The 18,171-nt window shown below is 35.9% G+C and overlaps 1 protein-coding gene across 1 annotated transcript in view; it reads left to right on the forward strand.

The window, feature by feature from the left end:
* Nucleotides 1-18,171, forward strand: part of KIF18A (kinesin family member 18A) — a 94,155-nt gene that overhangs the window by 65,502 nt on the left and 10,482 nt on the right. The window lies entirely within an intron of this gene.

Below are 18,171 nucleotides of genomic sequence, written 5' to 3' on the forward strand. Positions count from 1 at the left end.
TCTTCTAGGAGTTTTATGGCACCGGCTCTTATATTTAGGTCTTTGATCCATTTTTAGTTATTTTTTGCATAGGGTGTCAGATATGGGTCCTCTTTTCTTTTATTGGATATGGAGATCCAGTTTTCCCAGCATCATTTGTTGAAGGGTTTGTTCTGTCTCAGTTCATGGGAGTTAGTAGCCTTGTCAAAAATCAATTGACCATAGATCTGAAGGTTTATGTCTGAACTCTTAATTCAGCTCCATTGATCAGTATTTCTGTCTCTATGACACTACTCTGCTGTGTTTTTCTTAATGCAATTTTATTGCTATATATTTACACAGCATAGAAAACATCCAAAGTATGCAATCACTGGTTCACAGTGTCATCACATGGTTGTGCTTACAGCCCCATGATCAAATTTAGAACATTTTCATTACACCAGAAAAGAAATAAAAATAAAAAATAAAACCTTCATCCTCTCATACTCCTTATACCATGCTGTTTTGACCACTGTATCTTTGTAATATGCTTGAAAATCAGGAAGTGTGAGAACTTCAACTTTGTTCTTCTTTTTCAAGATTTTTTTGCTGTTCAGGACCCCTTACCCTTCCAAATAAAATTAATGATTGACTTTCATTTCTTCAAAGTAGGTCATTGGAATTTTGATTCGGATTGTTTTGATTCTGTAAATTAATTTGGGTAGAATTGATTTTAGTCTTCCAATCCATGAACACGGTATGTCCTTCATGTATGTAAGTCTTTGATTTCTTTTTGCAGTGTTTTGTAGTTTTCTGTGTACAAGTCCTTTACATCCTTGCCTAAATTTTTTTTAGATACTTGATTTTTTCACTTGCCATTGTAAATGGAATTTTTTTCTCGATTTGATTTCCTCAGATTGCTCATTACTAGTGTAAAGAAATACTACTGATTTTGCATATTGCTCTTTTTTCTCACCACTTTGCTGAAGTTGTTTATTAGCTCTGGTAACTTTGTTGTAGATTTTTCTGGACTTTGTAAATAAAGGATCATGTTATCTGCAAATAGTGAAAGTTTAACATTTTCCTTTCTGATTTGGATGCCTTTTATTTCTTTTTCTTGTCTAAGTGTTCTAGCTAGAACTTTGAGCACAATGGTGAGTACAAGTGGTGACTGTGGGCATCCTTGTCTTATTCCACATCTTAGAGGAAAAGTTTTCAGTCTTTCATCACTGAGTAAAATGTTAGCTATGGGTTTTTCATATATGCCATTTATCATGTTGAAGTTCCCTTCTATTCCTATTTTTCTAACTGCTTTTTTCAAGAAAGGATGCTATATTTTTTCAAATGCCTTTTCTGCTTCAATCAGTATGATCATGTGTATTACATTAATTGATTTTCTTTTGTTGAATGACCACCTTTGCATGCCTGAAATAAAACCCACTTAATCATGATGTATCATTCCCTTATGGCAAGTATTTTATTGAGGATTTTTGTATCTATATTCATTAGAGAGATTGGTCTGTAATTTTCTTTTCCCGTAATATCTTTATCTGGCTTTGGTATTTGAGTGATGTTGGCTCCCTAGAATGACGTTGGCTTTGGTATTTGAGTGATGTTGGCTTCCTAGAGTGATGTTGGCTTCCTAGAATGATGTTCCTTCTTCTTCAATTCATTGGAAGAGTTTGAGCAGGATTGGTATTAATTCTTGGAATGATTGGTAGAATTCTCCTGTGAAGCCATCTGGTCCTGGGCTTTTCTTTTTTGGTAGGTTTTTGATGACTATTTCAGTCTCTATACATGTAATTCATTTGTTGAGGTCTTCTAGTTCTTTTAGAATCAATGTAAGTTGTTCATGGTTCTCCAGGTAATTGTTCATTTCCATCTACGTTGTCAAATTTGTTGGCATACAGTTGTTCATAGTATCCTCTTATGATCTTTTTTATTTCTGTGGAGTCAATAGTAATGTCCTCCCTCTTGTTTCTGATCTTATTTGCATCTTCTCTCTTATCTTTGTCAGTCTAGTTAAGGGTTTGTCAATTTTATTGATCTTCTCAAAGAATCACTTTTCTTCTGTTGATTCTATTAATGTTTTTTGTGTGTCTTATCAGTTTTCATTTATTTTTGCTCTAATCTTGTTATTTCTTTCCTTCTGCTTGCTTTTTGATTAGTTTTCTGTTTATTTCTAGTTCCTCTAGGTGGGCAATTGGGTCTTTGAATATAGCTCTTTCTTCCTTTTTAATGTAGGTGTTTAGGGCTATAAATTTCCTTCTCAGCAGTTCCTCTGCTGCATCCCGTATGTTTTGTTCCCATATGTTATGTTCTCATTTTCATTCATCTCGATATTTGCTAATTTGTCTCACAATTTCTTCTTTGAGCCACTGATAGTTTAAGAGTGTTTTTTAACCTCCATATATTTGTGAATTTTCCAGCTCTCCTGTTATTTATTTCCAGCTTCATTCCATTATAATCAGAGAGTGCTATGTATAATTTCAGTCTTTTAAAATTTATTGAGACTTGTTTTTTGACCCAACATATGATCTATCCTAGAGAATGATCCATGAGCACTTGAGAAAAATGTAGATCCTGTTGTTTGGGGGTGCAGTCTTCTACATATGTCTGTTAGGTCTCATTCATTTATCATATTATTCAACTTGTCTGTTTCCTTATTGATCCTCTGTCTAAATGTTCTATTTATTGATGAGAATGGTGTATTGAAGTTTCCAACTCTTATTGTAGAGGTATCTATTACTCTCAAGTTTTGCCAGTGTTTGTCTCATGTATTTCGGGGCACCTGGTTATGTTCATAAATATTTATGATTGTTATTTTTATTAGATTGCCCCTTTTATTAATATATAGTGTCCTTCTTTGTCTCTCGTAACATTTTTGCATTTAAAGGCTGTTTTGTCTGACATTAGTGTAGCTACCTCAGCTCTTTTTGTTCACTGTTTCCGTGGAATATGTGTTTCCAACCCTTTACCTTCAACTTATATGTGTCCTTGGGTCTAAGGAGGTGTGTCTCTTGTAGATAGCATATAGATGGATCATACTTATTTATTCATTCTGCAAATCTGTGCTTTCTGAGTGGGAATTTTAATCCATTAACATTCAGTCTTACTACTGTAAAGGCAGTACTTACTTAAACCATTTTATCCTTTGTATTTTATTTGTCATATCTTGTTTTTGTCTCTCCTTTTACTCTTTTAGTTATCCTTTCTGATAATCTTCATTTCTACACTTACTTCCAAGCTTCTCTCTCCTGTCTTATCTGTTCAGCCTGCAGAACTCCCATTAGCGTTTCTTGTAGGGCGTATTTCTTGTTAACGAACTCACTCAGCTTGAGTTTATCTGTAAAATAATATATAATACCACTGCCTTCTTGCCTCCATGCTTTCTGATGAGAAATCACTATTTAGTCTTATTGAGCATTCCTTTTATGCGGTGGATTGCTTTTCTTTTGCTGCTTTCAGAATTATCTTTAGCAGTTGACAGTCTGAATAATTTCTGTCTTGGAAAATCTATTAGGATTTGTTCTTTTGGAGTACATTGCATTTCTTGGATATGTATTTTTATGTCTTTCATGAGAGTTGAGAAGTTCTTGGCCATTATTTCTTCAAATATTCTTTCTGTCCATTTTTTTCTTCTCTTCCCCTTTTGGGTCACCTATGATGCATATGTTTGAGTGCTTTGTGCTGTCATTCAATTCCCTGAGACCCTGCTCAATTTTCCCATTCTTTTCTCTATCTGTTATTTTTTGTCTGTTAAATTTGGATGCCCTGTCTTCTAAGTTGCAGATCCTTTCTTCTGCCTGTTCAGATCTGCTGTTGTATGCTTATGACATATTTTTAATCTCATCTGTTATACCTTTCATTCCCATAAGTTCTGTATTTTTTCTCTGCATGCTTTCACATTCTTCTGTATGCTCATCCAGTGTTGTCTTAATATCCTTTATCTCTTTAGCCATATTTTCCTTCTTCTTGAATTGATTTAGATTTGTTTGGACATCTTTGATTAATTATTCCAAAATCTGTATTTCCTCTGACTTTCTAATTTGTTCCTTTGACTGGGCCATATCTTCCTGTTTCCTATCATGGCTTATAATTTTTTGCTGATATCTTGGCATCTGATTCTCTTGATGATATTGTTCTGTAGGCTGGTTTCTCTCTATTTTCTAGAGTTTTATGTTGATTGGCTTTGTGTTAAGCTCTTTGACATTTGGCTTGTCAGTATTTCCCAGCCAAAACAAGTCCAGGGCCTTGGGGAGAGTGTCAGGAAAGACACCAAAAACCTGTTTTTCAGCTCCCCACAGGTGCGCTTTCCTGGTCCCCCCAGAAGATGCTGCTCTTTGTCTACTTATTCCTTCCAGCCCTAAGAAGGCTGCAAGGTTAAAATATTTTTAACCCTCAGGCAATTCCACCTCTAATGCAGGTCAAAACAATGGTGCATTTGGCCTGTTCAGGAGGAGGCAAAGCAGCTGCACCCAGAGGTTTAAATTTGCCAGCCAATAGCTGGATCAGTACTGGACTATGTCCCCCTTTTCTTGGGGAGGAGGACTTCTGTGACCCTCCAGCTCACAGCAGCCTACCAGGCAGGGACCAAGCAGACCTGAAGCTGCTTGGCTTGAGGGTGGGGGATGGGCAGTAGGAGCCTCTGTCCATTGAGTTTTTCACCACGGTTTCTCAGTCTCTTTGTCCCATTCTTCCATAGATGCTGTGCAGTATTTTCCCTGGTCTCCGGAGAAAAGTTTTCTTACTTTCTCATATTATCTCTTCTCTCCATCCTCTTCCCTAAATTAAGAGTTTATCAGTAAATCTAAAGTGCAAAGCTCTAGCATTGCATATGCATTGTTGCTAAATTGTTGTTTTTAAGAAAAGCATCATGAGTCTTAAAATAGCAGTCAGGTGCATGATATTGTTACTTCATTAATATGTGCTTTTGACTATGTAAGGTATTAAAAATTCTAAAAAGATCATCTTGAATTTTAGAGTAGATGAATTTGATCTTTAAAAATAAAGATATCAAAGTTATTTTTCAATAAACAATTTCTCCCCAGATCATTCCCAAACTTCTTTAGAATAATATATTTTTCTGATATATGTATCAGTTAATTTGAACATAGTGATAGAAAAGCTTTTGCTCTGTCCTTAAAGTGATGTCACTTGTGTTTAATTGCCTATTTCTCACAAACCTTTGAAGAAATTAAAGTATACCTTGTCTTCATATAGAATCTAAATGCAAGGATAAAGATAGATATAGGAAATATAATAACTAAAGATGAAATTTTTCAGGACACTAAAAAGTATCTTATTCAAAGTATGTCATTATCTCCCTGAGTTCTTACTATCCTAAACTTTATTTTTATTTCTGCTATTATTTTCACAAACTTTTCAACATATTAAAATAAGACATGCTAACATACAGGTTTCATGTGGTTTCCCTGTTCCCTGAAGAATTTTCCTTCATTCTTAGGACTCATGACTTCATGTTTATTTTGTCCGTTTCTCACTCTCTTAAATCATATGTTTTTGGTGATTGATTGATTCACATTTTTATTACCCCTCTTAAAATTCTAGGTAGGAAATTGTCCAGCCTTCCTTTTTAACATATGCTCTGAAAACATGAGTTAAAGGAGTGAGGTGAGGAGGAGTGGAAAGTGAAGCTAAATAATGGAAAGACTTTCCTACCTTCCCTAGGCCTAGAGTTTTCATTCTGTCCTTCAATTTGATTACCTATTCCATTCCATATTACTTCCTTGCTTGTTTCAGTTATACTTTTTAAATACAATTTTATTGAGGTATATTCGCATACCCTACAGTCATCCACAGCGTACAAGCAACTATTCAGAGTACCATCATATAGTTGTGCATTCATCACCAAAATCAACTTTTGAACATTTTTCTTACTTGAAAGAAATGAAATAAAATGAAAGGAAAGGAAAGGAAATAATGAAATGCAACAATGAAATGAAATAAAATAATGAAATGAAATGATGAAATGAGATGACGTGATGTAATGTGACGTGACATGACAAAAAAAGAACACCCAAAACATTCCATCCCCCCATCCCTTACTATTTTTCTTTTAGTCTTTGTCCCCATTTTTCCACTCATCTGTCCATACACTTGACAAAGGGAGTGTGAGCCACAAGGTTTTGACAATCACACAGTTACACCCTGTAAGCTACATAGTTATGCAGTCATTTTCAAGAATCAAGGCTACTGGGTTACAGTTTAACAGTTTCAGGTATTTCCTTCTAGCTCTTCCAATACATTAGAAACTAAAAAGGGATGTAGATAGATAGATAGATAGATAGATAGATAGATAGATAGATAGATAGATAGAGATAGACCCCTCAATCCATTTGAAATCTCTCAGCCACTGAAACTTTGTTTCATTTCACTCCCTCCTTTTGGTCAAGAAGATTTTCTCAATCCCATGATGCTGTGTCCAGGCTCATCCCCAGGAGTCATGTTCCAGGGAGATTTATACCCCCTGGGAGTCAAGTTCCACTTAGGGGGGAGGGCAGTGAGTTCACCTGCCATGTGGGCTTAGAAAGGGAGAGAGAGGGCCACATCTGAGCAACAAAGAGGTTCCCTTGGGGAGACTCTTAGGCACAATTATAAGTAGGTTTAGCCTCTCCTTTGCAGCAACAAGCTTCACAAGGACATGCCCCAAGATCAAGGGCTCCTCCTACCAAACTGTCAGAGCTCAGTGTTTGCAAGAACACCAATAACAACCCAGGTGGGGAAGTCCAACATTTCCACAGTCTTCCCCAGGGATCCCTACATATACATCGTCATTCTGTGCCCAGCTTACTTTGGGATGTGTTGGAATTTCACACTAACCTGTAAAAACCTACCAGATCTCATGTGTTGTTCAAAGTTCCATGTAATTACAGTGCTTGAATAAACTGACTGTACAAATGAAATTATTTAGTGTGCTACAGGAAATATAGATCCTGCACCAAATAAACGTCTCTTCCCTTGGTCTCACACAGAAGTTGAAGTTTAAAAACACAGTCAATATCATCCTTTACTCTTTGGTCTGATTTGCCTTAGTCCTAACCAGATCCACTTCATTCACATCTCTAATTGAGATCTGAAGTTTTTTTCAGCTTTTTTAACAGTTGCTGTATGAGGTAATACTGACATTCATAGCTGCCAAGCTCTAGCTCTGAGTTTCAGTGTCACACAATTACCCAGAGTTCAAGTGACCAACCAGATTATACAAAAATACTCAGCATTTCAGAGTTGAGAGATAACCATTACAACTCAGGAATAGATGTGACTGCTGTAAGAGCTGACAATCTAGGGACCATTACAATAAGCATTCCCCTGATAAGCTGTGCTCTAAGATTCAATTCTCCGAGTTTACACATTATAGTTAGTCAATATTAGTGAGGCATTATAATGTTTGTCTTTTCATTTCTGGTGTACTTCACTCAAAATCCTGTCCTCAAGGTCCATTCACCTAGTTGCCTGTCACAGCTCTATTCCTTCTTGCAGCTACTCATTCTATTGTATGCATACACCACAGTTCACCATTCTCTTCATCAGTCGATATACCCTTTGGACACCTCTATCCATTGCAAATCATGAATACTACCACCATAAACACCAGTGTGCAAATGTCCATTCATGTCCCTCCTCTCAGAACTTCCAAGTATATACCCCATGATGAGGTTGCAGGACCCTGTGGCACCCACATACTTAGCTTCTTGTGGAACCAGCACACGGCCCTCCAGATAGGCTATTTCAATCTACTTCCCCACCAACAGTAAGATAGATACATCCCTCTCTCCATGTTTTCTCTACCACTTTTGTCCCTCTGTTTAAATTTTTCCCTGCAATTTTGTGGAGATATATTCACATACCATACAGTCATCCACAGTGTGCAATCAGTTGTTCACAGTATCATCACATATTTGTGCATTCATGACCACAATCAGCACTTGAACATATTCATTACTTCAAAAAAAATTTTTTTAAGAATAATAGAAAAGATTTAAAAAATTAAAATACCATACAATACAATATAATAATAAGGTCAGACAACACCACCACCACTAACAGTTCCATACTCTACCTTATAACCCCCTCTTATAGACATTCAGCTTTGAAATATTGCCTTTGCCACATTTAATGGGAGCATATTACAATGTTACTGTTAATCATAGACTCCAGTTTGCTTTGATTATACTTTTCCCCAATACCATCCCTTTCTCAACACCTTGCAAGATTGACATTCATTTATTCTCTCACATGTAACAACAATTTTATATTTGTACATCTTGTCACCATCGTTGAACACTCTTGGTTTCACTAGGTTGCAATCCCTGTCCTACTGTCTATCATTCCTTCTGCTGTCATACTTGCCCCTAACACTCCTCTTTCACTGTTACTCACATACTTCTTTGTTCAGTGTGCTTACAATATTGTGTACCATCACACAGGATTATGCTATCCATTTCTGGATTTATACAATCAATCCTGTTGAACATCTGTGCTCCTTCGGCATCAAATGCCTGATATCTACCCTTTTTCTGTCTCCTCATAACATGTATTCTCAGCTTTTGACTTTCAGAGTTTGCTCACTAATATTAGTTCATATTAGTGAGACCACAAAGTGTTTGTCCTTTTATTTCTGGCTAACTTCACTCAGCATAACGTTGTCAGGGTTCATCCACCTTATTATATGTTCCATGACTTTGTTCTGTCTTACAGCTGCATAATATTCCATCGTGTGTTTATGCCACAGTTTGTTTATCCACTCATCTGTTGATGGACATTTAGGGCTGTTTCCATCTCTTTGCAATCATGAATAATGCTGCTAAAAACATTGGTTTACAAATGTCCATTCATGTCTTAGCTTTCAGTTCCTCTGAGTATATACCTAGTAATTAAATTGCTGGATCATATGGCAATTCTATACTTAGCTTCCTGAGGAACTGCCACACTGCCTTCCAGAGTGGCTGCACCATTCTGCATTCCCACCAACAGTGAATAAGTGTGCCTCTTTCTCCACATCCTCTCCAGCAGTTGTAATTTTCAGGGTTTTTTTTTTTTTTTTCATATTGGCTATTCTAGTAGGTGTGATATGATATCTCATTGTGATTTTGATTTGCATTTCCCTAATAGTCAGTGAAGTTGAACGTCTTTTCATATGTTTTTGAGCCATTTGTATTTCCTCTTCAGAAAAGTGTCTATCCATGTCTTTTGCCCATTTTTTAATTGGGTTGCTTGTCTCTCTGTGGTTGAATTGTAGGATCACTTTACATATTCTGGATATTAAACCCTTATCTGATATGTGGTTTCCAAATATTATCTCCCATTGTGTAGGCTGCCTTTTTCCTTTTCTGACAAAGTTCTTTGATATACAAAAGTGTTTAATTTTTAGGAGATCCCATTTATCTATTTTTTCTTTCATTGCTTGTGCTTTGGGTGTAAGTTCTAGGAAACCACCTCCTATCACAAGATCTTTAAGATATTGCCCTGCATTTTCTTCTAAAAGTCTTATGGTCTTAGGACTAATGTTTAGGTCTTTGATCCATATCTAGTTAATTTTTGTATAAGGTGTGAGAGAGGAGTCCTCTTTGATTCTTTTCCACGTGGATATCCAGTTCTCCAGACACCATTTATTCAAGAAGCTGCTCTGTCCCAGTTGCTTTGGCTTGCCTGCCTTATCAAAGATCAGTTGTCCATAGATGACTGGATCTCTTGCTGAATAGTCAATTCAGTTCCACTGGTCAGTATATCTTTATGCCAGTACCATTCTGTTTGACCACTGTAGCTTTGTAGTATGCTTCAACGTCAGGCAGTGTGAGACTTCCCCCTTTGTTCCTCTTTCTCAAGATATTTTTGGCTATTTGTGGCACCCTCCCCTTCCAAGTAAATTTATTAGCTTTTCTATTCTGCAAAGTAAGTTATTGGGATTTTAGTTGGTATTGCATTGAATCTATAGACCACTTTAGGTGGAATTGATATCTTAACTATGTTTAGTCTTCCAATCCATGAACACGTATGTTCTTCCATTTTTTAAGGTCCTGTTTGATTTCTTTTAGGTGGAATTGATATCTTAACTATGTTTAGTCTTCCAATCCATGAACACGTATGTTCTTCCATTTTTTAAGGTCCTGTTTGATTTCTTTTAACAGTTTCTTTTAATTTTCTGTGTATAGGTCTTTTGTGGCCTTGGTTAAGTTTATTCCTAAATGCTTGATTCTTTTGGTGGCTATTTTTAATGGGATTTTTTTCTTGATTTCCTCCTCCTGTTGCTCATTACTTGTGTATAGGGTCACTACTGATTTTTGCATGTTGGACTTGTAGCCTGCTACTTTGCTGTATTCGTTGATTACCTCTAGTAGCTTTGCTATATATTTTTCCGGATTTCCACGGAGGATCATGTCATCTGCAAACAGTGAAAGTTTTACTTCTTCCTCTCCAATTTGAATGTCTTTTATTTCTTTTTCTTGCCTAATTGCTCTAGCTAGAACTTCCAGCACAATGTTGAATAATAGTGGTGACAGTCAGCATCTCTGTCTTGTTCCTGATCTTTGTCAGATGCCTTTTCTGCATTGATAGAGATGATCATGTGGTTCTTCTGCTTTGATTTATTAATGTGGTATATTACATTAATTGATTTTCTTGTGTTCAACCAATCTTGCATACCTGGAATAAATCCCACTTGGTCATGGTGTACAGTTCTTTTAATGTGCTGCTGGATTCGATTTATAAGTATTTTTTTGAGAATTTTTGCATCTATATTCATTAAAGAGATGGTCTATAATTTTCTTTTGTTGAAGGACCTTTGTCTGACTTTAGTATTAGAGTGATTCTGGCTTCATAGAATGAGTTAGGTGGCTTTCCTTCCTCTTCAGTTTTTTTGAAGAGTTTGAGCAGGATTGGTATTCTTTCTTGAATGCTTGGTAGAATTCACATGTAAAGCCGTGTGGCCTGAGCTTTTCTTTTCTGGGAGCTTTTTGATGACTGACTCAATCTCTTTATTTGTGATTGGTTTGTTGAGGTCATCTGTTTCTTCTTGAGTCAGTGTTAGCTCTTCATGCTTTTCTAGGAAGTTACCCATTTCCTCTAAGCTGTCTAGTTTATTAGCATATAGTTGCTCAAAGTATCCTCTCATTATCTCCTTTATTTTTGCAGGGATAGGAGTTATGTCCTCTTTCCCATTTCTGATTGTGTTTATTTGCATCCACTCTTGGTGTTTTGTTTTGTTTTTTGTTTTGTTTGTTTGTTTTTGGTTTTGTTTTTGTGTTTTGTTTGTTAGCCTAGCTACGGGTCCATCAATTTTATTTATTTTCTCAAAGAGTCAACTTCTGGTTTTGTTGATTGTCTCTATTGTTTTCGTGTTCTCAATTTCATTTATTTATGCTCTAATCATTGTTATTTCTTTCCTTCTGTTTGCTTTAGGATTAGGTTAATTTCTTTCTCTAGTTCTTCCAGGTGACCAGTTAGTTACTCAATTTTTCCTCTTTCTTCTCTTTTAATATAGGCATTTAAGGCAATAAATTTCCCTCTCAGAACCGCCTTTGCTGCATCCCATAAGTTTTGATATGTTGTTTTCATTTTCATTTACCTCAAGGTATTTACTAATTTCTCTTGTAATTTCTTCCTTTACCCAGTTTGTCTAAGAGTGTGTTATTTAACCTCCATATATTTTTGAATTTTCCAACCTTGTGCCTGTTATTGATTTCCAGCTTCATTCCATTATGATCCAAGAAGGTGTTTTGTATAATATCAATTTTTTAAAATATGTTGAGACTTGCTTTGTGACCCAACTTGTGGTCTGTCCTAGAGAATGGTCCATGAGCACTTGAGAAATACGTGTATCCTGCTGTTGTAGGGGGTAGTGTTATATAAATGTCTGTCAAGTCTACTTCATTTATCGTACAATTCAACATCTCTGTTTCCTTATTGATCCTCTGTCTAGATGTTCTATACATTGATGAGAGCAGTGTATTGAAGTCTCCAACTATTATTGTAGAAGTATCTACTTCTCCCTTCAGTGTTGTCAGTGTTTGCCACATGTATTTTGGGGGCACTCTGGCTCGGTGCATAAATATTTATGATTGTTATGTTTTCTTGATGAATTGTTCTTTTTATTAATATATAGTTTCCTTCTTTGTCCCTTTTAATTGTTTTACATTTGAATCTAATTTGTCTGATATTAATATACCTACTGCTGTTTGTTTCTGGTTGTTGTTTCCGTGATATATCTTTTTCCAGCCTTACACTTTCAGCCTATTTTTGCCCTTATTTCTAAAGTGAATTTCTTGTAGACAGCATATAGATGGGTCTTGTTTTTTAATCCATTCTTCCAGTCTATGTATTTTTATTGGAGAGTTTATTCTAGTAACATTTCGTGTTATTACTATAAGGGCAATACTTTCTTCTACCATTTTGTCTTTTGCTTTTTATATTTCATATCTTATTTTTTCTCTCTCCTTTTACCTTTCTTAATAATCTTAATTTCTATACTCTTCTAACCTCTCTCTCCTGTCTTTCATACCAGCTTGTAGCACTCCCCTTAGTATTTCTTGAAGCACAGATCTCTTATTCACAAACTCGCTCGGTGTCTGTCTGAAAATAGTTTAATCTCTCCCTTATTTTTGAAAGACAGTTTTGCCAGATATGGAAATCTTGGTTGGCAGTTTTCAGTATCTTAAATGTATCATAACACTACCTTCTCACCTCCATTCTCTCTGTGGAGAAATGTTTACATAGTCTTATCGAGCATCCCTTGTATGTGATGGATCACTTTTGCTGCTTTCGGAATTCCCTCTTTGTCTTTGACATTTAACAATCTGATCAGTAATTGTCTTGGAGTAGGTCTACTGGGATCTATTCTATTTGGGATATGCTGTACCTCTGAATCTGAAATTTATATGTCTTTCTTAAGCAATGGGAAATTTTCAGTGATTATTTCTTGTATTATTCTTTCTGCCCCTTTTCCGTTCTCTTCTTTTTCTGGGACACCCATAACACATATGTTCATGTACTTCATGTTATCATTAAGTTCCCTAAGACCCTGCTCATATTTTTCCATTCTTTTCCCTATCTGTTCTTTTGTGTGTAGGATTTGAAATGGCTTCTCTTCTACTTCACTTATCTGTCACACACTTCTTGCCCCTGTTCCACCTACCCCCTCACCTAATTTAAGAGACTTTAGTGACATTCTGCCAATGTCTTTTTTTTTACTTCACTCCCAGGGACAGCACCAAGGGATGAAGCATGGAAAATACTACAAGTTATTTTTCACCCTTCCTTTATTCCAGTCCTAGCTACACAATATCTGTCAGGAAGTCTAATATTCTGGTATGCAGGTGGTACTCTTCCCTAATTACCAATATTAGTGTAAGTGTTCTCGTATTTTTATCATATTGGTCATTTTGAAGGAATTCTGTATAGGGAGGTAGATGGCCTCTACTCAAGTTACTGTCTTGGTTAAAATTGGGTGTCTTTTGCAAGATTATCCTTCATGTCCCTTTTTATACTAAGTATGTTTCCAAAGTAAGACATGCAAGAGGAAGACAACCAAGTGCTGGTTTTACTAGTGAGAAATTTGTCACAAGTGTTCAATTCCTTTCTTGCTTCCTCCCCTATCAAAACAGAAAACATCTAATATCATGTGTTCTTTGATCGAAAGTCATTCATTACAGGACTGTGTTTTGCATTTTCAAGCTTATTTTCACTAAACATGCATTTAAGGCATTGGTTCCTTTTAAAAGAATTGAATGCAGTAATTAACAGGATATCAAGTTGCAGGGACAATGAGTCCTTGTGTCTAAAATCACAATATATCTATGACAGGAACTGAAGATAAATCTGCTTTGGTTGTTTGGGGTGTCTGGCAATGAATTTATAGAGAAAATGCGGTACCCTTTCCACATCATTCTCTTAACTTTAATTCTTCCTCTCCCATTGCCCTTGGTACAACTTCCTAGGAGCCGCCCTTGTTATAGTGTCATTTTCTTCTTAGTCTCACTCCCCTTCTTTCCTTTTCCCTATCTCAGCATGATAATAATACTTATCATCTCTGAATAAGAAATCACATCCTAAAATACCAGAGCATTTCTGCTGCCTCAAGCCCATGACCATCCAAACTAGAGAGGCTGGAGAAAAGATTCCTGTATAGAGGACAGGACCTCTAGGCTGACAGGTGGGGGTCTGGGAAGAGGTTATCAGAAACAGGAGAATGCCACATTTGGGAGACTGACATTTAGAATCTTTTGAACTGTTCTGTAATTGTTCATGTGGTTCATGGTTTCACAGAAAGCTGTCAATTTATGTTGATTCGTATAAAATTAATGTATACTGTTCATACATCTGAACTCCATAGGTTTATGCATTATTGTCATGCAGCTAATCATACTTATTTGTGTCATTAAATTTGTTCCAAATTTAGTTTCTGTAATTTTTATCTGGTTATTTGATTAAAACATCCTTCCCACATCTCTTCATCTCTACTGCTACCACTCTAGTCCAAGCTCTCATTATCTCTTGCCCGTTCATACTCTATTCTCCACACAGCAGGCAAAGCAATCTTTTTTTAAACATAAATCAGATCACATCATATCTGTGCTGAAAATCCTCCACAGATTTTGTACTTGTAATAAAATCCAGACCTTTAACTTGTCCATAAGCCCTAAATAAACTGTCCCCTTTCGATCTCTCTAGCCTCTTTTCAATTCCACTCTCACTAACTACCCTTCAACACACTAAGCCTTTTCTCCTTTCTTTGAGCTCAACAAATTTGTTGCCATTGGGACTTTGCATTTACTATTTTTTCTTTCTCTTTCCCCGGATCTTTGTGTCTCTGGCTCCTTCATAGTCTTTCAAGTCCCAGGTTATGTATCTCATCCTTACCCTTCCCTGATCATCATAATTAACACTCCTGTTATCTCCTATCACTCTCTACTCCATTTCTCTGTCTTAGTTTTTGCAGCTCATTTATCATTATCTTGATGCATTTTATTTATTTGTCAATCTTCCTTCTCCTCTCAAAAATGTAAGATTTTAACTGTCTTGTTTGCTGCTGTATTCCCAATACCTAGAAAAGGTTTGGAACGTGGCAGGTGCTTAATACTGGATGGATGAACATACAGTGAATTGTTTACACAGGTGAATTCTTTGATTGTTGCTCTTGTACCATAACTGTCTACAGCTTTTTTTCTTTCATAAATAATTAAAACAAACCTGTATCCTAGACTTAAAATAGTAGTAGTGACTTTCTTTTTAATGTCCTGGCTTTATGTTTGTTGGTATTATTTTGACATGAATTTCAACAAGTCGTATTCATTTACATTCAATAAGTCATAACCATTTCAGGGCAGTAACAATGCAGTACACCTGCAACATGTTTGGGAGTTAAAGTTTAAGAGATGGTCTAGAAATAGAAATATTATTCAGAAACCATAAGATACAGTGCCATTCACCACCTCCTATATTCAAGTATATGATGAACTTAGTCCCTAGATAGACAGACCCTAAAGAAAAGTCCTGCTCTCCTCCCAAGTGGCTGCCAGTCTCTTCCCTCCCAGTTTATGAGAGCCTTACTTATAAGAATGCATTTTTAATTCCTATCCCTTCCTGTGTAGCACCCCCGTTGCTAGGATATTTCATTCATGGTCATCTGTTGGATCACTTGTTCTGAACATGCAGCTACCTGATTCCTTTTCTCATCTTATGGGAACTTTCTAAAGGAATTAATCAGCTTCCAGGTTTCTTTATCACTTCCATTCTGTGGGCACAAGAATTATGGAATCTTGTTAGTATTTTCCCAGGCTGCATCAGGGGGAACATGTACAACTGCCCCAAGCCTGCTTTTCTGGAAAGTTACTGTACACCTTTTCCTCTAATGGAAAAGTACAGCAAATCTCTTTCATTATACCTAACATGTCCAGTAATTCGTATAGCCTCTTAAAATCAACAAAACCCTAACCCAGCACTCTCCAGTTGGCATACCCTCATAAAGTACTCCGTTACCTGGCTAAAGGAAAATAATTATTTTATAATTGTATTTGTATATCCTTGAAATCAGATTCAAAGTGACATGCCAGTTGTTTATTGTGTTCTTTTAGCTTTCATTGGTAAGTGAACTTGTTATTCCTTTATAGTTACAGTTACAATGAACTGTCTGCTCAATTTTTATTTAAGCCATTACGTCTTGTGTTTGCTTCTGATCATCTCCTGAACCTTTCTTAGCAACTAGTCAGCCTAGGTAGTCCCGAACTGACCATCTGCCTTCTGCTGTCTTATTATTATTTGATCTGCATTTAATAATTGAGGGTCTGAAAAGAAAAGAACCCTCTAGATTTGCATTTCATACGTGCTATGTGCCTGTAACATATCTTCTTCCAGAAGAATAAATAAAACAAAAACATGAATCCACATTGACTGCTGTGTCCCCCTGTTTCTCCTTCAGCATATGATATCCTGCCAGGTGTGCAGAATTATGGCTAAAGATATATAATTACGACATTACTAGTCCTTTCACTAACAAATTGTTACTCGAATCATCATTTGTTACGATCATGTCAAAAATTTGATATTGGGTGTATATTTAGATTATCCCAAACACTGGATATGTCTTCAGTGTCTTGTGGGAGGACCGCTGTTTTCATGTTCTTTACTAGCAGTAGGAAAAAGTAGTACACTGTCATAGAAATTTGTCCAGTCGCCACACCAGAGATTGTCCTCTAGACATGTACAAGATAAATAGTGAATCTGGATAATCATTATTCCTTGAGATTGTTCCATTGTGTTCTTACTTTTACAATGTTGTTATGAAATCTGCATTTTCAAATAATACTTACACATGCCTGCTTTAACAGTACCTTTGGTTTATATTATAATTTATTATCAGCTTGATAAATTTGATATACTGATAAACTGAAAGTGAAATATTGTTTAAAATATATTGTTTTAGAGAAAACTTTGAGTTAGTTACAGATGGAATGTTAGAAAGTAAATTCCAGCTTTCCCTGTGACAGTGATAATGCTAACAGTTGAAGGATATTTATATTTCTAGAGCCTTTCCTTGATCCTTAAGTGTTTTATAGCTATTATTTAATCCTAGAAAATTCCCTATACATGAAAGGGTGGTATCCCCTTTATTCTAAGGGTATTAATACCCACATTGCTTATGTGAGTTGCCCAAGGTCACTCAGTGAATTGTTGGTGGAGCCAGAAATAGAATCCAAGTCTCCTGACTCCCAATTCAGTTCTCTATCCTTGATATAGTTTTCTATCCTCTATACCCCTGCTGCCTCTCATGGGAAAAGAAGTTAATCTTCTAGCTATTAATAGCCACCAAATTGGTGGTAGCAGCACAGTGGAGAAAAGTAACTGTCTTTATACTGCAGCATTAGTATAAAAATATCTGGTAATGGAAAATTTGACAAATGTCATGTTAAAGGGAGTGGAAAATTATTTTAAGATCTGGATCTCATTTATCTAGTTCTCAGAAAAGTAAAATTCCTTAGTAGAACAGAGATTATATTTTTCTTCCTGTTTTTAAATTGTGTTTCCTAGAGGGTAATTGTCAACCTAGCCATAGCACAGCCTATTGTCTGCTAACATATAAGAATAATGCATGTGCTACTGGTGATCGCTATAAGTGTATTCTCTAACTTAGCTGAAAATTTTAATTGCTTCATTGAAATATATATAGTACCTATTTTACTTCAGTTGTAAATGTTGTTTAAGTTAGCCTTATATAGTAATACCCCTATAAAATCAACTGGGAATTTTCCTTCATGATTAGAAAATATGAGTGGAAATACACATTATATTTTCTTCCTTGGGCAATACATTCCAAGCAAGGCATTTTATGTCAGGCACTGTAAAGTTTGCCAGAATTAAATAGGGAAAGCAGAAAAAAAGTTAAGAAATATAAGATAAGCAAGCACACTGGTGCTGATCAATGTAGTCAGTTTATTGTTTTCTGCATTAATAAAAGGCATTTGAGAGGTATACTTAAATATTTAAGCATGTCTGGTATTGTGGAAATTCACACTTAAGTTCAGGTGAAACAATTTGCTTCTTTACTTTGGACCAAGGAATAAAAATTCCCCCATTGAAAATCTCGGAATATTATGTTTCTGTTTAAAGATTACTAAAACTCTTTAATCAGAAAAACAGCATAATCAGGAATTACGTTTTAACTGAAAGTGGAATAGAGGTGCGAACAGTAGGGAAAAG

Source organism: Choloepus didactylus, chromosome 6, assembly GCF_015220235.1.
Source record: "Choloepus didactylus isolate mChoDid1 chromosome 6, mChoDid1.pri, whole genome shotgun sequence".
NCBI lineage: Eukaryota > Metazoa > Chordata > Mammalia > Pilosa > Megalonychidae > Choloepus > Choloepus didactylus.